Below are 22,099 nucleotides of genomic sequence, written 5' to 3'. Positions count from 1 at the left end.
AGATTTCACAAGTCGTGTCTGCCTCTCGTTTGCAGAGGAGGCAGAGAGAAAGGCAGAGGAATCCTTCACTTCAAATGAGATTAGGGAGATAGTGTAAAATGTGGGAAGCGGTGCAAAATTTTGTAGAAAAGCACCACATGAATAAGGCTGTAGCATTGCTAGTGATGAATCTTTTTAATGACAATGCAATGTCACATTTCCACCAAATCCTTAAAAGGAGGCAAAAGCAAGTGTCATTGGATAGGTCCTTTGTTATATTTGCATGAATAGAAAAAGATTCAGTTGGGCCAATAGACAGCAGTGATTCCATTAGGGAAAGTCGTCCTGCACAATAACCCTCCTGTTTTTTGTCTCCCGCACACCAACCATGAAGGTTTTCAAAGGTAAGTGCAGGTTATTTGTTTATTTTTCTTTATATTTTGTATTCTCTTTATTATTTTGTATTATATTACAGTTTTGTCATCATTTTTATATGAATATTTTTGGGTTGTGGAATGAATCATCTGAGTTTCCATTAGTTCTTATGGGGAAGTTTGCTTTGATATACAAGTGCTTTGGATTACAAACATGTTTCCAGAATGAATTATGCTCACAGACCAAGGTTTTATTGTGTTTACTGGGCACTCATTGTGGGTCAGGTTTTTACATATTAACTCTTAAATTCTCATAACAACCCTGTGTGTTAGGCCCTGTTACCATTCTCCCTTACAAATGGGAGAACTGGAGACAAAGAATGTAAATAATTTGTCCAAGATTACAGCCATTCCAGTGGTGGACCTGGATGAAGCGACACTGGCTGTGGGTTTCAAGCACTGGGTTGGTCACGTCCCCTTTTTTCTGAACAGGGGCCATTGTACACACTCCCACAGATGTTGACTGCAGGATAGTATTAATAAACTCTTGTCATATACTGTATTTAATGTAACTGGCAAAAAGGCAGCAGAGGAACGGGTCTATATCTGTAGGCAGCCAGACCTAGAATGGGGCAAAGCATTCCTAAGCTTACTCTTGTATGGAAAAGCAAAGGACTATCCACAGGTGTTTTGAAGTGACAAAAAATACACCAGTGCCAGTTGTGGGCACCTTCCAATGTTCTGAAAAATCACTGATTTCTGCCAAACACTGTGGCCTGAGACTGAGCATCCGAGCAAGGGAGATGATCACCCACAATCCTGCAGTGAGCGAGAGAGAGAGAGAGAGAGAGAGAGAGAGAAGAACCATTGACTCAGTTGTGATCATGTGATGTTCCGCATCACGTACTACTCGTATTGTAAGACATCGCTTGTTTATCAAGTGAAAATTTATTAGAAATGTTTGCTCATCTTGTGGAACACTCGCAGAACAAGTTACTCACAATCCAAAATTTTACTGTATTAGCTACTAACATATTACCTCATTTTGCGAGGCAAACAGCTGGGGAGACATACACGATTTTGGTCATTTGACAGGTGGGGAAACAGGAAGCTGGGCCGCTTGAGAACCTGGCTCATGGTCACACAATGGGAAACTGACAGGGCGAGGATTTGAAACTCCAACTACAGTATCTTGCCCATTACACCAGCTCACGTAAATTCTTGTATCCATTCAAGATTCCTTTTGTCAGCTGTTACTCTGCTTTTCCCTCTCCAGTATGGAATTTTTGAGGGAAAAAAATTAAAAGCCTAGGAAAATTAGAAAGTGTTTAGACATGCATTTTATTAGCAGATTCCCTCTCTTCTCTCTCCTTCTTTCTTTCTCTTTTTGTTGAAAAGCAAAAGGCAGAAGAACTTGGCACCATTTCCATCATGTCGATTCTTCTGGGTTTCTCAAATGTTGCGATCCCTGGAAAGCCGGGATTCATGCTTACCTCCACTCTTCATTAAGGCGGCCGTGGCCACGAGCTCGGGAAGGCAGGCTGCTGGTGCAGTGGGTGGGCGTGCTGAATAACACCCGGACCACAGCTGGGGCTGCCCTTGTCAGAGTGCCAGCCTGCCTTACCCAGTCTGTTCTCGCCCGCTACCTGGCCCTCGCCCATCTGCTGCAGAATTCATAAAGTGCTGAAGATCACAAACATCTGAACCTATTATAGGTAACATACTTCAATTACATTCTGATTGTGGGCTTGGCTTCCTCCAACCTTGGTCTCTAATGGCACAAGGATCAAAGCCTTCCCCACAAAAAAGGCACTAATCTCTAGGTAGTTCCATCATTTGGGGGGTGCTTAGAAAGAAGCCATTCTCCTATATGCTATGTGCTTTGTATTATTCGGTTGCCTGGCAGGGGTACCCACAGATGTAAAGAAAAGATCTGAGAGAGAGAGAGAGAGAGAGAGAGAGCGCTGATTTAAAGTCCTCTCATAGGAACTTACCATGTTAGTTGAAATGACCTTCATTCTCCTGAGGGTTATCTGTTCTGGTTGTTGACTTAGATCATGCAATCTGTGACCACTCTTCCAAGGACATCAAAGAATAAACTGCCCACATGTCCTCAGTCTACTGCTTCCACATGTCCCTGCCTTGCCCCTGCCAGGGAGCCCTGGGCAACATTACTGGGGGGTGGTACCCTGAGTCAAGGCAGACCACAGGTGGCTCCAATTAGAAGCCTGGTGAGGACGACATCTCAGCCTGTTTGAGGCTACTCTCGCTTCTCTTGTTTACTGGGCTTGCAAACGAGCGGTTAAAAGACGCACAGCAGTGTCCAGCTGGGCCATAGTAAAGCCTGAGACAAAAGGAAAAAGTAGTCTTACCAGCACAGCTCTTATTTAACCTTTTGAGATTTTGTACACATGGAATTTTGGTGTTAACTTTTGTTTTTCAAAAATGTTGCCTCGAAACCTGATTTCTCTTGAGTACTGGGTTTTTCCGGCGGTCCCTTTTGGCACCCAGACCGGATACACACCAGCTGAGGAGTGAGGAAGCTGGACTATATGCACCAACTCCTGCACCTCACTGGTTGCAGGTTGCCTGGGGCATATTAATGAACTCTGACACTTCCAGCCTGCCCTGTGTGCAGGTTAGACAGGTGCCGTCAGCATCAGGCAGTATCCATTTTGGACCAGTCACTGTGGCCAGAGAAGTATGATTAGCCACAGAAGTCCTTTCCAAAAACTCTATGGTCTGAAGGAGCATATCCCACAGGTGAACTTGGAGTGGCCTTGGGACACATGGGCACCTTACATAGTCAATGCCTTTCTCTTTCTTCCTCAAGGCAGTTTAAATTTCGTCACCTGAAACCTGAGTCCTGATTCTTGCTGGCAATGGCTGAGGATACTGTGGCTCTTCCAGCTTATTAAGGTAGGGACAAAATAGGGGTAAGCGGCCAGCAGAGTGTTCCTATGCTTGGACTGTCTTCAGGGCACTACCTCTCCAACTTGTAGGGGAAGAAATTGGGGGAATCCAAGGTCACACTAGTAACTAGGATAGCAACAACATTAGACTTTCATGGCACTTTACAGTTCCAAATCCCTTTCACTCTGTTTTTTTTTTTTTTTTCCTCACGAAGGCTTAGAGGTACAGGGAAGGCAAGCTGTGGAGCCCCCATTTCAGAGAAGAATGAACTGAGCTCCAAGAGGCCCAGCAATCCATGTATAGCTAAGGGATGGCAGAACACCTTGCCTTCTACTTCACCATCCTCAAGCCAACAGAGACACAGAACAACGGCGCCTATCTTAAAGCAGACTCTTTTCCTTTCCTTCTGTAAATGTAAACTTCAGTTTACTGGTTCCGTTCCATGCATTCTATAAGGAGTGACAAGGGAACGAGTTGGTGCTTCTCAGGAAAAGGGACCTTCTCTTTGTCACCTTCAAATCTGTAGCTCCAGCACGTCCTGGCAGGAACAAGTGCCCTGTTGGCATCTGTTGAATTGGATTAACACTGAGGAGGGAGCAGCTCAGACCAGAATGTTGGACCTTTTAGAGGCAACACTGTAGTGGTAAGAAGAGTTACACCCTCCATTTACCGAACATGTACTGTGCCCAATGCTCAGCTGTTTCATACCCATGGGAAGTAAATGTTCTTGTTGTTTTACAGATCAGGAGAGTAAAGATCAGGGAAGAGGAAGGATCTCACTCAGGGCCAGGGGAGGGATGAAAACCCAAACCTTCCTGACTCCCAAACCTGCTTTCCTAAACCACACGTGCTCTGTCAACTCAGAAGCTACTCAGTGCCACATTGCAGTTCAACGTAAGAGGCTCGATAAAATAGTCCAGTCTTACTGAAGGAGTTCCTTTTCCTCTCCTGCCCTCCAGGCGGGCTCCAGGGTTATTTCATACTTTTGCATACAAAATCTAGAGCAAAATGGGGGCGGAGAAGTAGCAGGAGTTCTGGAGTTAAGGCAGGATGGAGGCAGTTGAGGCAAGTTTGAAGGAAGCATGTCTATGAGAGTATGGGATGTGAGGTGACCACGAGAAGAAAAAGGGGTACAAGAGTGTTGCTGGGGGTTAGGAATCAGATTCCTGTGGAATCTGTAGATATGTACAATTATTTTTGGCTCCTTTGGAAGATGTACTTTTATTTATTTATCTTTAAAGGCTTATTTATTTTTGAGAGAGAGAGGAAGGGGAGGGGCAGAAAGAGAGGGAGACAGAAGATCTGAAGTGGGCCCTGTCTGTGCTCACAGCAGCGAGCCCAGTGTGGGTCTCGAACTCACGAACCATGAGATCATGACCTAAGCTGAAGTTGTACACTCAACTGACCCTGGAAGATGTACTTTTAAATGCCAAACTGTTCAGGACTAAAGCGTGTGGGTCAATGGGATGTCATAGGAAGGTGACAGAGCCACTGGAGGTATCCAGGCTGAGGCTGGGCAACCCCTTAGTGGGAACGTTGTTGAGGGGCTCCCAGCATTGACTGGAGGAGGGCTGGACAGCTACAACTTTCTGATTTTTGTTTATCTCCGCAACTCCCATCCTGGCTAAGCATGGAGGCAACCCAGCCAATTTGCTCATCCCTGCCACATGCTGTCCCTCTCCTGACTTATCAAACGTTAATCAGTCCCCACCTCCCACCCCATCTTAATTATTTGCAATGATCCGTGATAGACAAACAACTCTGCAGCTTGAAATCCCCCCATCAGGCAAATATTAAATTATTCACATCTTTCTTGCAGATTTTTCACGAAGTGAGTTGGTAATCAAATGACTCTCAAGCGCCTTTACCATTTTATGGTGGCGACCCTGCCCTTCCCCTTAATGTGTGTATCTTCATGCCTCAGCTACACTGGGTGTTCTCCTTTCCTGTTTATGTTTATTTTGGAAGCAAAATGTGTTTACAAAATCAGTTAAAAAGTGTTAATGATCAGTTTCCAGAATGCTAATGTGAATCCAAATTACTTTCACATGAATCAAGACAAATTTTAAAATGCCATTTGATCATAAGCTGTTTTAAATTTGTGTTACAAGTAGCGCAACAAATCTGAACACATGCCTTTTTAAAAAAGAGCAGTTTAAAATAACCATTCTGATGGCATGAGGAAGTTCAGATAAAAAATTTCCTCTGACAGGGAAAGAAGTTAACTTTTGGGCATTCACATGGGAGGAGGTGGGAGGGGACATACACCCAGAGGAAGAATATCATTTATAATTGTTAAAAATAGGATAGAGCTGTGAAACTTACATGGTTTTCATTCATCTTGTTTATTATTATTTTCCCAGTGTCCAAAAGAGGAAATGTGCCTGGCACGTTGCAGGCACATGACAGTATTTGCAGAATTCATGGACAAGTAAAATCAGTTTCATAAATTATAGAATTTAATATGAGATTTTATTTTCTCTGATATAAAAATTATGAAGTTCATGGCAAGTTAGAATAGAAAATTGAGAGCCACATCTTGCAAAACTACTGATTCCATATTCAGATAATATGCCTCGTGCTTGTGCATGCTGCCCCATGTGGGTTACCCAGTAAGGTTGCTCACAGCACTGGGGGGCCTGATCGTCTGGGACACAGGCACAGTGTTGGTTTCGGCGTGTCCTGTGCAGAGTCACAGCTGCTGCCCACCTGAATTTACTGGAATGCATTTTTTTCAGTGGGTCCATCACTAGTGATAATGGAAATGGAGACCGTGAGGTGGTCCAGTGCCACTGCTGGGCTGTTAGAAGTCATCTTCTCCCGAATCAGACAATCTAGGACCGGCTTTCCAGAGGTCCGAGGGGTCTAGGGGAAGACAGATCTGGGGTAGAGGGAGAAAGCAAGGGCTTTTGGAGAGACTTCCACCTCTTGCCCAAGCATCCCTGTCTTGCTTTGACTTGCATACTAGGTTGCAAGGTAAGATTTTCTTTGATAAAAATCTTCAGGTGCTATTTTTTTTTAAAGCATTTAGAATATTTATCTACACAGCCAAAAGTGTTAGCAAAAGATAAGTCCAGGGATATGGATCCAGCTCCCCAAGGAACTGCCGACCTTGAGTTAATGTACGTGTGTGTGCAAAGCTGTGCCTTCATCAGAAACAATATAGCTTCAGAATCTCTAGGCCATTTCACAAAAACTCCCCATGTCCCTGTTTTGGAATATGCCCAGGTCATGGGTTTGGTTCCTACTCAGAGGAACACATAAAAGTGGGGAAAATTTTACTTCCACGTTTCCCAGTGTTCTAAATGTTCCCATTTCTGGGCTGGCAAGGGTTCTTCTGCTCTTGGCGCCCAGAGCAGAATCTGATAAGTCCATTCATGAGCAGGTTTGAGAGTCCAAGTCTATGCCTTAAAGGGACAAGTAATGGTTTCAGACCAAGGGGTTTGTTGGTCAGGAGAAAATGGTGGCTAAGAAGCCTGGGGGATGGGGAGCCCTTCCTGGAAAGCCCTGGGAACCAGAACCTGCTCCATGTCCTTGGGTCATCCCCTAGACACCAGACAGGAAAGACCTAGCTGGATGCCACAGTGACCCAGTTGTCTCTCTCAACCCACTGAAGCAAGAACAATATGAAGGGAAATAGCTTTGGAGTCAAGCTGATTTGGGTCACAACCCAATCTATAAGAGCTCTGTGACCCTGAGTTGCTAACGTCACTATTCCAAACTGTGGGTTTCTTCAACTGTAAAAACATGGTAAAAAAAAATGCATTCTTCCCACTAGGTTATTCCAAAACTTAAAGTAATGTCTGGAAGGTTTTTGACAAATAGTAGGTACTCAATAAATCATAGCTATAACATATTCTACTGTCTCCACACTGTTTTGAAAGGACCTACCTCGGGGCACCTGGGTGGCACAGTCGGTTGAGCGTCCGACTTCAGCCAGGTCACGATCTCGCGGTCCGGGAGTTCGAGCCCCGCGTCGGGCTCTGGGCTGATGGCTCGGAGCCTGGAGCCTGTTTCCCATTCTGTGTCTCCCTCTCTCTCTGCCCCTCCCCCGTTCATGCTCTGTCTCTCTTTGTCCCAAAAATAAATAAAAACGTTGAAAGAAAAAAAAAATTAAAAAAAAAAAGAAAGGACCTACCTCTAGTGGAGTCTACTTCTAATGGGGAGACATTTTTGGCTTTTAAGTAAAATCTACAGAATATCTACATTATGCTGGGGGTGCCTGGCTGCCTCAGTTGGTTAAGTGTCGGACTCTTGATTTCTGCTCACATCATGATCTCATGGTTTGTGAGATTGAGCCCCACGTGGACCTCCGTGCTGACAGTGCATAGCCTTCTTGGGATTATCCTTCTCTCTTTCTCTTTCTGACCCTCCTTTGCCCGTACTCTCTTTCTCAAAATAAATAAATAAACATGAAAAAACTGTTTTTCAATTTACACTATGTTGGATGGAATATGTGATTTAGAGAAAAATAGAGTGGGAAAGAAAGATTCAGAACACTGGGGCTAGGGGGTCTGAGGGGAAGCCCCATATCTGGTTATAAGAATGAGAAAGAATTTCTTTCTCAAATTATCTTTCTCTTCTTCATGAAAGATATTTTTACTGCCAAATAAGAATAAATAGTAAAGGAAAGCAGAGTCTGGAAGACACACAAATGTTGTCCTATGGAGGCAGCTGGTGTGCTGTTATGATGTGGGACTTCAGGTCTTGAGTTTTAGTTTGTCATTTTCAAAAAGAAGTCCTGATTTTCACTGCACCTATCTTTGACTTTATTTCCTTACCTCTAAATTGGACATAATAACCACTGCTTTTTACATGAGATGAAGAAAACTTCTCACCTCAGCATAACAAGCAAGGGTCAGGGTGTGGCCACTGCAGGCTGCTATCCCAGGAGACAAAACTACAGAGGATACAAAGGAAATAGCCCACTCCTCCTTTCTACACACACACAGACCCACACGCATTTTCTCTCTCTGTCTCTCTCTCGCTCTCTTGCAAATTGTCAGGAGACTATAGGTATTGTCCTCTGAAATGAAAGTTATCCTAAGGCCAAGGGAACAGACTTGCATTGAGATGGTCCAGAAGGAGCTCTTCCATCAGGAATGGCTAACTTACCATGTCCCCTAATGGTGCCATCTTGATTTGTGGATTTCAGCACTGTCCAGGCTCCAAGGGACCATTGACTGGTTGCAAGTTGCTGACAAGCGAATGCTTGGTCCTGAGCTGTGTATATTTACTGTACCATATAAATAATAAACACTAATAACTCACTTTATCCCTTACGATTTCCCCATCCGTTTCCTGGCCATTTCTGGACCTTTCATCACATACCAGATTGTGTGGCTGACTTTTATTGCTGGCTGCTCATGCAGGGTGAGAAATCATTGTTGCCTCATAAATAGCTAGCATCATTTTTTTTTCTCTCATTGAAAAGTTATTCCAATTCAACCTAAATTTCCAGCAACCAGGAAGTGTTTAAATAAATCATCCTCCATCCATTTGATGAAATTATGTAACCATTAAGAATCATGATTTTGAAAGCTATTCAACAGTATAGGGACAAAAAAGCACACATCATAATGTTAGGTGAAAAAAGCAATACGGAAAACCATATATCCAGCATGATCCAATTTTGCACGTGCATTTCTATGTAGATTTACGTATGTACATTAAAGAGATGGCAAGAAAATGCTTGAAGTGTCATTTCTGAATAGGATGATTGTAGTGATTTTTTTTCCTGCACTTTTCAAATTTTCCATGGTATACTCTTAGAATCTGAAAATAGGGTTATCTCTTTATTAAAAATTATTTTAAAATAACATTTCAATTAGTTTACTCAAACATTTTATTTCTTTGTTTAAAACATTTCAAGTTGTTTGACAGATGAACATGGGGAAGGGAAGGAAAAAAGATAAAAACAGGGAGGGGAACAAAACATAAGAGACTCTTAAATACAGAGAGCAAACTGAGGGTTGCTGGAGGGGTTGTGGGTGGGGAATGGGCTAAATGGGTGATGGGCATTAAGGAGGGCACTTGTTGGGAGCACTGGGTGTTATGCGTAGGGGATGAATCACTGGAATCTACTCCTGAAATCATTATTGGACTATACACTAACTAACTTGGATGTAAATTTAAAAATAATTTTTTTTTAAAAAAGGGGAAAAAAATTGACACAAATTAAAACAAAAAAATCTCAAGCTGTTTGAAATCACACAACAATAAAAACACGAGCTCTGTTGTCGGCCTAACAGACGGTTGCCAAACGGGGTGAGATCAGGGGCAGCATCTGTGAAATAGGCACGATGTGGCTCACTCTTATTTGGAGGCTCCTAGTCAGGCTTTTTGTTCTAATTTTTTCCCCTCTAAATATGAAAAATTCTATCTACACACTTGCACGGCCCTACATATATAGACATATGAAGTGTATTTTCTGGTCTCAGATTGACATCCACCTAAGAAATTAGCCTATGAAAGCCCCATCACTCACATACACTATTGCTGGGGAGGAGGGGACAATTTTATTTAGCTAATTTTTAACAAATCTCAAATGGTACCCACATCTGAAGCCCGGAGGAAGGATAATCAAGTCAAGCCCCATTGACTAGGAGAACAGTGAACTGTGGAAAATGACTTCTCAGCACTGCACAGGGCCCCAGCTCCATTTAAATAACATGCTCATTATTCAGATGCTCGGCCTTCTTACAGGGGCTGTTGACCTGCCTGGGGTTTGCCCCAGCTTCTGGGGTTTCTGCAGCATCCCGGGACAGTCTGTCATTTGTCCCTGTCATCGTGAGTCCCCAGACAGCACCACAATGGATCCTCAACCAGCACCAAGAGAGACATGAGCAGTTAACTACTGTTTTCATTTTACAGATGGGGAAACCAAGGCTCTGACAGATGGTGTGACTTGCCAGGGTCACACAGCCAATCAGGGATGGCTGTACCTAGGTGTTCTCACTCCGAGACTATCTTATGCACCAACATGTCTCTCCACTGGCCCATTTTTAGAAGATATGATTCTGATCAGCTAGCTTAGGTAACATGCGTGTGTAAAAGCAGACTGTGAGCACAGAACAAACAAAACTATAACAAGAAAAGAAACAAATTGCTGAAAAAAATTTTTAAATAAAATGTAAGAAAACAGACTGCAGATTCTGAAGTTTGGGCAGCTTACCAAGAGTGACACCCGACTTTTGGTGCAGTGTTGGGCAAAGTTCAGTGGGAGAGTACAGGAAGGAAAATAACAAAAATGAAAAAAATGCTAATTTTTTTTAATTGAGCAGCTACCATGTATTATTCTGACCATTTCTGAGCATTTTCCAGGTTTTAGCTAGTTTCATCCTTACAACAGCCCTAGGAAGTAGACACTACTATTATTCCCATTTTGCAGATGAAGAGACTGAATGACAAGGTCTCATCGCTGGACCTGGGAAGGTAGAAAACCAGTTTTGAGTCATCTGTGAGAAGCACAAAGGCAGACAGAGTCAAGTTTGGACTCCAGCTCAGCCACTTCCTAGTTGTATGAACTTCGGTGATAACTCAACCTCGCTGAGCTTCAAATCTCTCATTTATAACACAGGGATCATAAAATCAGGCTCTTGCCTTTGCTGTAAGGGTTTAATGAGATAATATAGGGGGAAAATCTGCTACCGCACCAGGCATGCAGTAAATGCTCAATGAATTGTAACTAGTTTTGGTCTCCTCCCCTTCTACCTTTCCCTCCTCACTTCTTTTTCTTTGCTGTTTCTTCCAATGGTTGTGAAAAGGGAAGCAGGCTAATTCCTTTGTTCAACAAACATCTTGGTGTTGGGCAGTAGTCTGGATGCTGGGAAGTGAGCACAAGACCAGCACTGCCCCCTCTGGAGATTCCTAACCCTGCATGGTGACCCTCGTGGGAGAACCATAGGGGCCGGGGCATGTTCAGTGCACTCCTCGATTCCCCTGTCTACTTCCTGCCAGCATTTAAGTTTAATGACTCTGGTCTAAGGTGACATCAATCAAGAATTTTTGAAGACTCTGAACACTGTTAGGTTCCTCTTAGTTGGGCCTGGTTTCTGGTGGGTTTTTAGTTACAAAGCTCAAACCCACCAAAGCTTGTGTTCAACCTTTGCTGGGGATGCCTGGGAAAGGCTGGTGCCCCAAAGAGCAAGCCAAAAGACTGATAAATGAAATGGTTGTCATTAGCTATTTCATTAATTCACCCCCAAGTCACCCATCTAACATCTATGTAACCACAGTAGATCCTAATCACATACAGGGTGCTGGGGTGTATATGAAGGAATAAAACTTTGTTCCTGGCCTCAAGCAGCTCCTGGTTGAGCAGAGATGCAAGCTAGTGAAGAAGTCATAGCTGGTTGGTGCCACAGCCAGGACTAGACTTCAGGTCTCCTGGTCACAGCAGAGAACCTATCCTCTGCCTCACAAATACACATTCACTCTCCTCTTTTGTGCCAGCAGAGCTGGGAGCCTGGTTCTCATGACAGCTGTGCCTCTATGCCTCACCCGGAAAGTGCCAAAGTAATAGCTTCTGTTATCTAATGCTGTGTAACGAGCCACCTCCAAACTTAACAGCTTAACATAGTTTTTATTATCGCTCATGATTCCGCGAGCTGACTAGATTCGGCTGGGACGTTCTTCTGCTGGTCTGGCTTGGGAATCACTCATGCGGTTGTAATCAGATGGTGAGTGGGCTGGTGTTATGTGAGGACAGCCAGGTTGAAGATGGTTCCCTCACTCACATGTGGGGTCTTTCTCTGTGAAGAGTTACCCTGCAGAACCCTTCTGCGTGGACTCCCTCCAGCAGGGTAGCTGGGCTTCTTACGTGGTGGATGGCTTACAAGAGCACACAAGGGAAAGGCCTTCTTAAGTCTTGGCACAATATCATTTCTGCCACACCCTATTGGCTAAATGCAGATTCCTGGGGTGAGGAGGGAGGGGGCCCCAGAGGGGTATGAATACCAGCACCCTTGGTTATGGGAGCCATCTTGGGAGACAAACTACCACTTGAATGCAAGCAAGAGGAACCAGCTTGGGTCTCAGTTGCTGCACCAGGAAGCAGGCCACCTAGGCCGGGGCCCTCAGGATACCAGACAGTATGCAGACAGTGATCCAGGGAGGACAAAGCAATGACTGTTTCCTTCCTCTGCTTTTCTCCTACTCTCTTCCCAGACTCCTCTGGGCAGTTCTTCCTCAGCTTTATCTCCCTTGTGGTAAAGTTTGAAGGATGGAAACTCTAACTGGCAGTCAGACAGTGATTGGCATCGGACCCAGCTCTTTATTATGCTGAAAATCATTGTGCCAATCTAAGGGAAACTGTGTAGGATTGTTTGCAATTGATGACAAATTCTTTTCGCCAAGAGTGGCAGGTCCTTCAGTCAGCACAACAAAGTGTGCTCACTCCTGGCTCCCCTTCTTAGCTCTGGAACTCATCAGACTTCTAACCTTTTTTTTTTCTCCTCATAAGAAATATCTAAATTGACAACAGATAAAACTTGAGAATGAATAGTCCTGGGACAAGATTAAACTATTTATAATCAAAGATTCTTCAAAATCAACTCTCCTGACCTTCCAGGATGGTGAGATTTAAAAAACCAAAACTAAAGCAAAAAACCAAAGCAGTAAAAAAAGAAAACAACTTCAGGACATTAGGAAAATACTTTACTCAGCTCATAGTTTTGAACCCAAATGATTGTACTATTTCTAGCATAAGGAACCCTTAAATCTCCTGTGTCCATCCTGTGTTTGGAATATTCCCTGGTGTATTGTTCTCAGAAGTGGGCTGAGAGTGAGTTTAATAAAGGAAAAGGTGCTTGGATTTTCAGACGCTGACAATAGTATGTTTTTACCTAGTGTTTTTCAAACTTAAGCAGACCAATGAGAGAAATGCACTGCCCTCTGTTGGAGAGTTAGCAAAATCGGCCAGGAGGTGAGACAGTATTGTGGTTTCAGGCTTCCTGAGAAAGCCTCCTTTGGGGGTTTTTTGACTGAGGGGACACAGGTCTCCCATTTAAGTGTGGCCCAAGAAAAAGAGAAGTTAAATGTTAGAGATGCCCACATAAATAAGACTTACATTTCTACAATATATCCAGCTGTGGGTTCTCAGTTATAACAAAGAGAAAAATGACCAAAGTAGTAAATTGTAGGGTTTGGAGATATAATATGTGTTGGTAAATATTTTACATTGGAGAACTAGGGGTAGAACTATTTTCTTTCAATGTTTACGTGACACAGAAACGACTCATCTGACATCGTTAAGGTGCTTTATCCTGTGATGACAATTTGCAGGGTTTTAGAAAATCAGTCAAGTTGCCACCGTCTCCTTCAGGAATATGGTCACTATTATACTGAAATGCTGCCCTCCCCCACAAATATCCACGACTATTGCTTTCTACCAGCCAGGTCACCTACAGAAGATTAAAAAAAAAAAAAAGCAAACAGGCCTTTGCCTCTCTTGGGGAAAAGATCATCTCAGCAAGATTTGTGAGGACATTGACTCAAAGGAAGAGAAAAGTCTATTTTTGTTTGCTCAAAGGCAGCCAAGGATGCTCTGAGCAAAGAAGAGACAGCGATGTTCTACTTTTTCTTCTTCTCAAATCTAGAGCACCATTCCCCCAAGCACCTGTTAGCATCTTGGGTTTGCTTTCAAGTATTTTGAGAGGAATGGAATTAGAGAAAAGAGGATGGGTGAGGGGAAGCAGTGCCGAAAAGAACATTTCACACGGTGATTGAGACATGAGCATAAAGAGTATTCGTCACTTTGACTCAGTACATTCCATTTCTAGAGATCTGTCCAGAGAGATACTCACAGAAATGCCCCAAGTTAGCTACGAGGAGATCCACAGAAGCATTGCTTGTGAGGATAGCAAGTTAGAAACAACCAAAATATCTTGAACGGAGGACCAGTTGAATAAGCAAGGTTATACAATGGAATACTCGGCAGCATTAAAACAACAGCTAATGTTGTTGTATTACTACCTCTACAGTATTGTAGAGGTTCTCCATGGGCTGGCTAATGTGGCCAGCACATCCTGACAGGGTAGAGTATGAAGTGTACCACACAAGTTGCAGAACAAAAGTGCTGTCTTCCATTTCTGTAAATACAGTTATATTGTTATTATAGTTTATTGTTGAAAAATAAACCTGGAGGAATATACACCAATCCATCAACAATTGAAATCTCTAAGGGCTGAGATTATACAATGTTGCTACCTCTTAAATGTAATCAAATCATATTTTTGGGCATTTTAACCATTAACATATATCCCTTTTGTTATCAGAAAACATGGAAGATTTTTTTTTTAAGCTGGATAGGTATGTTTTTCTTTCTGCAGAAATACTGTCAGGAGGTCCCCCCTCATATGTATTAGCACTCTAATGATGGAATTAAGTTGATCAAGCAAATCACAGAAAGAAAAATCAGATGAATTATATTATACACACACACACACACACACACACACTGTCTGGCACATAACAGGTGTTCAATAAATGTTTGCTGAATGATGGTATGAATAAGTGAATGAATGCAGAACCATTTCCAATATGCCTTGTTTAATTTGCTACCTGTTTTTTTTTAAATCATAAGTAAATGTGTTCCTTTTCAATAATATCTCCAATTGCTTTCTCTGATTGCAGAGTTCACTTTTTTCTCTTATACATCTTCAGAAACTAAAATGCTAGGGTAGAGGCTGAGGGGGAGGAGGACATAAAAAACAAGGTTTTAACAAGAGGGAAAAGGGATTTTCACAAACCACCAAAGTGCTACTTCTCTTGGAAGAAGTGCACCCTGGATTTTTTCCAGCTGAATTCTGCAACAAAACCCAAGGAAAATGAACATTAATCTTTTATGAACTAAGCCCCCGAATGAACAGGCTTTGAGCTCAACCCTAATTAGGTTGCATCTCAATACAGAGAATCCTTAACGAATAAGGACACATAACAACACAGGCAAGCTCTCTTCTGGGACTGACTCAGAAATGAAGGGGCCGCCCAAGCCACACTCAACTGCTCTAGTGCATTAGGGGTTCCTGACTTTACTTGGAAAATGCACCATCATCTTGGATGCAAAGCAAATGGAGTTTCCTGTAACTGAAATTCTTGGCCACCTGGCTGCCTCCATGGCCATCTGGGGGTCTGTGGATAAATGAGAAGAGAAAGGGCAAGAAGCAGGGCTCTTAGAGCGAGTGTCAGCAAGTCAAGCAGGTTTCTTGTGTCCAGCAAAGCAGCCAATACTCGCTGTGTTCAGAAACAGGATAACCCACAGACACACAGGTACCTGATGTGGAAGGCAGGGTGGTGTTGTAGAGTCCCAAAGCCCTGAGTTCAAATCCCAACTGGACCACTTTCTAAGATAAGTTACCCAGCCTCTCTGAGCCATCATTTCCTCATCTATAAAAAGGGGCTAGAGGTACAGCATGGTTGAAAGCATTGAATGAAATGAACTAAGCATCCCTCAGATTGTTCACTGCTGAAACAAACATTATTTCCTCAACCAGTGTCCCATTTGATCACAGACTCCTGCATTCTCCCATTTGCTCTTATCAAAAACTTAGTAAGGTAAGCTGAATGATCCCCATTTTATAGTTGAGGAGCCTGAGACTCAGAGAGGTGAGGTAATTTGTCCAAGGGAACAGAGCAAAGGACCATCAAGGCTAAGATTTCTAACCCCCAATCATGTGCTCACCACAGGCATGGAGTTCAAAGGGCTGATGTCAAAGACAGAAAGAACTACTGATGTTTGACATCTCAGAGTCAGGGGACTCTGGATCTTGGGACTCATATGCATGTTCCAGGTCAGCAGAGAGAGACCCCACGATGGGCTGTGGATGGTTTTGGTGGAGAGGCAAGGGAGCTCCCTTCCCAGGGCAGCTGGGCTTGCTACGCCCACCCTAAGGAAAGGCACCCATGCTGGAGGACACCTCTAGGGCCATGTGGGTAATATGGCTTTGATATAAGCACACATCACTTAGTCCTGTCTGTATTGGTTCTGTCTTCATCCAGGGAAATCTCCCAACCCATCTAATTCTCTTCCATGTTCACACATTGGGATGGCCCTTGATCCGCATGAAACAACTGTTTCAATATCCTCCTCCAATCTTCCTTTTGACCAGTCCCCCCATCCCACCAACCCTTGGGTTCATTGCAGTAGTCATGACTTCCTCATCAATCCTCTGATGCCATTTATTTGGCTTATAATAAATCCCCCAATCCAACCCTGCTGTCCCACATTTGTCCAGCACATCCCTGCTGCCCAAGAATGCCTTATCTTATTACTGTAATTAACTGGTACCATGCTAGAAAGCTGAGCCAGAGTAAGAACTCTTGGGTGAAGAAGATTTGCCAAGGGTTACAATGCATGAGAATTGGAGTGGATAGAACTTGGCACTTGAAACCTCTTCCTTCCACATAGAACTTTATTCTAGCAACTCATTAACTCTGGGCAGTATAGTCACATTTCTGAAGCTGGTGTCTGGGAGTCTATTTGGATTCTGCAATCCTGTTCTTTTAATTGCCAGTCCCAGACTGTTTCCTCCTCTTCTACTTCTGCCTTCAAATTTTGTTATGTTATATAAGCTACGATTGTTTATTGGAATATATTGTATTTATGTTAGCCAGCATTTACTGTTCATCTACCGTGTGTCCATCCTAGTGCTAAATATTTCACACATGACATTCATCTAACACTTAACAAACAGCTCAGAGAGGGGTAGTATGGTTATCACTATCTTGTGGACATGGACAGTAAGCCCAGAGCATTAAACACTCTGCCCCTTACGTGCATTAACATTTGAGAATGTCTGGCCGAAGCACTGTGGTAATCTAGAAGGGAAAAGATGACATCCAGCCAGGAGAATCAAAGTGAGAAGGTAAGAACAGAACTGGTTGGAAGAGAATAGGAGGAAAGAAGGAGAAACATGTTTTAGGCAAAGGAATAGCATGAATGATGGCTCAGAGACAGAATGGTACAGACAACAATGAATACCATTGAAATACTTGTTGAATTTCTGGTTTGGCCATGGCAAATGGGTCTCAAATGATAATATGCAATCTAGAAGCCATTACATGAAAAGGAAGAGGAGGGCAAGAGCCCCTATGACAGGTGACAGCCACTCACCTCATTTTCTGAACAATCCAGTAAGTAGCTTTCATGTCCCCCTTTTACAGACAAGAAAATGGTTTCAGAGAAATAACCCATCTAAGAAATATTAAAAGGCTATAGAAAGTGGTAGAATCTGTATTCAGACCCAGCTCTGTCTGGCCGTGTAGTTCCCAGGCCATCATCCTCACCATGCCGATGAAGGAGGGCCTGGCTCCTATTTCTGACACTGAGTCTGGCTGGGACCAGTCTTGATCAGTGACCTTTGTGTCCTTTAAGAAGCAACTGTTTTCCATCCTCCTGACATTTTCTGCATAAGATGCAGCAATGCTGAGATTCTGGGTGTCCCCAGTTGTGAGGGAAAAGGCTACGAGATGCCTTTGGGCAGGCGAGGAGGCAGCCACATTTAGGGCACAGCTGAAATCAGCAGGGCAGGCAGTTGCTCCAAGCGAAGCCCCAGATGGGGCCTCCAATGAGATCACCCCCTCATTCCTGGCTGCCAATTCAACATCTGCTCCCAGCATATCGGCTTGCAAATATTTCAGATCCACACCCCCAAATCCAGATGTGTTTGTGTCATGAACTCTACACACTCTGCTAGAAATTACTGAGGTCTGAAAAAGGAAATTAAGTATTCACTCAGGCACACACAGACCAGTGACCCCAAATATTCTGCACATGTCCAAAGTTTGGGTCACTCACATTTAGGGATACTGAATAGCAGCTCCCACCCATCCACTGGCCCACCTTACTCTCATCAGATGTCATATGTAAAGGGATTCATGTCTGCTTTCAGTTTAGTGCCAGTGAAAGGTTTATGAACGTGGAAATCATCCTTTGCATGGCGGCCAGATGCTGCTTTGTTTTTATTTATTAGCAGATTGGTTGGAGCTTCAGTTCAGTCTTCAAACTCAGCATTTCCAATAGTAGAGAAACCACAAATCAAGAGAGCTAAGGAGCATTGAATTTCACTCTGGTTACATGTATGGGTCATCTGGGAAGCTTTGATTCAATCCCAGTGGGAAGATCTGGACTATAGGCCCCGGCATCCACATTTTGTTTAAAGTTCCTCAGTTGATTTTAATCCACAGCTACTGCGGAGAACCTCTACTATGGAGATTACTTCTGGACTGCTGTAAAGAGATCAAAACACGAGGTGGGAGATGGGGTAGGGGAGGTCTAGGAGATAAGACCAACTGCTTTATCTCACACAGTTGCAGGTAAACTCAACTCTTTCACTGACTAATGTGTCACTCTGGACAAAGCATTTGATCTTTATAAACTGGTTCCCTCATCTGTCAGTGGGGGTAATGATACTTGATTGGGCTGAAAGAATGCTTAAATCAGAAAATGTTGATAAAGTGCTTTGTATAGTGCTTGGCATATCATAGGGATCTAGCAAATGGTAACCATTAATGTTATATTACAACACACACACACACACACACACACACACACACACACACACTTGCCCACAGGGAGGAGGAGGAGAGATAGACCAGAATAATGCACATGAAAATATGAATACTGGTGAGGGGAATTGCAGACAAATTTTTTCTTTTCTCTTTCTTTGTTTACTATATGCATGACAATGACTGTTTTTCTTCTAATAAAGGAATACAGATTATACTTTATGATGATAATGATAAAAGATACAGAAAAATCTTCAGGTTTTAGGAAGAATGTGGAAAATATGACAAAATATGACAAAATAACAAATCTGGAAGGTTTCCAGGTAGCCCTTCTTACCCCTTCCTTTCTTCCTTTTGTGTTCTTCAATTTATTTTGTAGTGAGAGGTATTCATTTTTTTTTAAAAAAACTTTAACGTTTATTTATTTTGAAGTGGGGGAGAGGCAGTGAGAGAGGGAGAGGGAGAATTCTAAGCAGGCTTCTGTGCTGTCAGCTCAGAGCCCCAGGAGGGGCTCGATCTAACCACCTGGAGATCATGACCTGAGTCAAAACCAGGAGTTAGGTGCTTAATGGACTGAGCCACCCAGTCCACCCCCTCCACCAAGGTATTCATTTCATAATAGAAAAAAGGTGTTGGGGCTCCTGGGTGGCTCAGTCAGTAAAGGTCATGGTCTCACAGTTTGTGAGTTCCAGCCCCTAGTTGGCTCTGGGTTGACAGCTCAGAGCCCAGAGCCTGCTTCAGATTCTCTGTGTGTCTCTCTCTCTTCCCTTCCCTTACTAGTGCTCTGTTTCTCTCTGTCAAAAAAATGAATAAACATTAAAAAAAAATTTTTTTTTAAGAAAAAAGGTGTTGTACTTTGTTTTCTTACCCTCCCTCCATCCTCTGAAGGTCCACCCTGGGGCTGCTGATGCCAAGTCTTTGTCTAAGCCTTCCTCCCTCTGCCCTGCCTGGATCCTTGCACCAGTACCAGGGCCGGGAGCAAGCAGAGGGTGAGCGCAGGGTCCCAGCAGTGCCTTGCCCTGGTTTCCTCCCCAGGCCTTTAGAGTAGCTGCAGAAGTGACATAATGCCATCAGCACTGCCCTTGCTGCTAACAGCGACCGTGCAACCAGTAGGCAAAAGATCCATTCGCTGCAGCAAGGGGTAACTGCCACCGAGGTGGCTCTGTTATCCCCCGCCTTGGCTGTTCCCCAGGTCCATGTAGGGTGGGCAGACTCCCTGGATAGCCGTGAGTGGGGTCTTTGGGGACAGATACACAAGGCAGCAGTGAAGCTTCCAGGAGCCAGAAGTTCCTTCTTCATTTAATCACCATCATTCTTTCACTCAACAAACATTTTGGCATTCCTACCATGTGCCAAGCACCACCTAGCATGTGGGAAGACAAATAAAGATGACCTAGTCTTTGCTCCTAAGGAGTTCATGGACAAAAGGACATTCAACTTACAATGACAGTATAGTGTGAGAAGTGCCTTGATGGGGAATCCCTGGGTGCTGAACACAAGAGAGGCATGTACTGGGGGGTGGGGAAGGCCAGAGGAGACCCTGATTCCTGAGACAGTTCTTCTCTGATAAGCAGGAGTAACCAGAAGTTGGGGAGAAGGAAGTTTTAGTAGAGGAAACCACAGAGGTGGCTCAGAGGTGCAGGGTATCTTCTGGAAACGTCAGGGAGGCCAGCAAAGTATAAGTGAAGTGCAGGAGAGAAGATGAAAAGAAGACTTGGGGTAGGAAGTGTCAAGAATGCTCCCAGAACTTTCTCTCTGACTCTCCCAAACCTCAGTAATTCCCATACTACCCTTATGGATTTGGCCTCATCTATGTCCTACCTGTATTATTTCTTTTTAACTTTTAAGTGACTCACTTTTAAAAAGCTTCACTTAATAAAAATCAAAACCACACTCAGATATCACCTCACACCAGAGTGGCCAAAATGAACAAATCAGGAGACTATAGACGCTGGAGAGGATGTGGAGAAACAGGAACCCTCTTGCACTGTTGCTGGGAATGCAAACTAGTATAGCCGCTCTGGAAAACAGTGTGGAGGTTCCTCAAAAAAGTAAAAATAGATCTACCCTATGACCCAGCAATAGCACTGCTAGGAATTTACCCAAGGGATACAAGAGTGCTGATGCACAGGGGCACTTGTACACCAATGTTTATAGCAGCACTTTCAACAATAGCCAAATTATGGAAAGAGCCTAAATGTCTATCAACTGATGAATGGATAAAAAAATTGTGGTTTATATACACAATGGAGTACTACGTGGCAATGAGAAAGAATGAAATATGGCCCTTTGTAGCAACATGGATGGAACTGGAGAGTGTTATGCTAAGTGAAATAAGCCATATAGAGAAAGACAGATACCATATGTTTCACTCTTATGTGGATCCTGAGAAACTTAACAGAAACCCATGGGGGAGGGGAAGGAAAAAAAAAGAGGTTAGAGTAGAAGAGAGCCAAAGCATAAGAGACTCTTAAAAACTGAGAACAAACTGAGGGTTGATGGGGGGTGGGAGGGAGGGGAGGGTCGGTGATGGGTATCGGGGAGGGCACCTTTTGGGATGAGCACTGGGTGTTGTATGGAAACCAATTTGACAATAAACTTCATATATTGAAAAAAAAAATAAAAAGCTTCACTTAAATGCACTGTAAAAGAAATTTGGCATTGTTACCATGGATAGGAAATCAATAATGCCTGCTTCCCATAAATGGAAAGTCATGTTAAAGACAAATGTAAGTCCAAGTTACAAAACTCTACTTAGATTTTGGTGGGTTGAGCCTGAAACCTGTATTCTCTTTGTCCAGAGGGGGACTTAGCATGTATTTGAGGGCAATACAGACACATAGAGGCTTTCTCCTGGATAATCAGAGGCTCAAAAGAGAATTAGGAAAGGAATAACTTTCTCATTCTATGATTCAAGTTTCCTTAACGTCTAGAGGCTGGGTACCGCTACCTTAAACCTTCTTTGCTGCCCCTACAGGTGTGTGCGTATCATGTTCTGGAAAACACAGTCCCAGAGAAGGACCCTCCCTGGAAAGGTGGTCCTATTTCCAAAGACACAGACAGGAAAGCCCAAGGAAGACCAAAGGGAAGCCCAAATCAGTCACCTGCAAATCCACCCTGAACTTTCTGTGCATCTTAAGCAATGTATCATGCACTAACTTATGAAAACCACAAGTGGAAGAAATCAAGAAGCTGTCTCTGTGCCTTTCATGGCACAATAAGGGAAGCTAAAATCCCACAAGCTCTCTAGAAACAGTCATTTCTGGCAATACTCACCACTCCCTAATTGACTATGCTAAATATTATTCCTGGTGCCCCCCAAAGTG

General features: G+C 43.4%; 1 long non-coding RNA gene across 1 annotated transcript in view; it reads right to left on the bottom strand.

The window, feature by feature from the left end:
- Positions 1 to 1,282: 1,282 nt before the first annotated feature.
- LOC121043600 (uncharacterized) overlaps positions 1,283 to 22,099 on the bottom strand; it is a 95,292-nt gene continuing 74,475 nt past the window's right edge. Inside the window, exon 2 of the long non-coding RNA XR_005796932.1 lies at positions 1,283 to 2,697. This is a non-coding gene — a long non-coding RNA (uncharacterized LOC121043600). The remainder of the gene's footprint in view (positions 2,698 to 22,099) is intronic.

Source organism: Herpailurus yagouaroundi, unplaced genomic scaffold (assembly GCF_014898765.1).
Source record: "Herpailurus yagouaroundi ecotype Mexico unplaced genomic scaffold, PumYag 187, whole genome shotgun sequence".
NCBI lineage: Eukaryota > Metazoa > Chordata > Mammalia > Carnivora > Felidae > Herpailurus > Herpailurus yagouaroundi.
The sequence above is the reverse complement of the archived record's forward strand: the minus strand, read 5'-3'. Positions and strand labels throughout refer to the sequence as shown.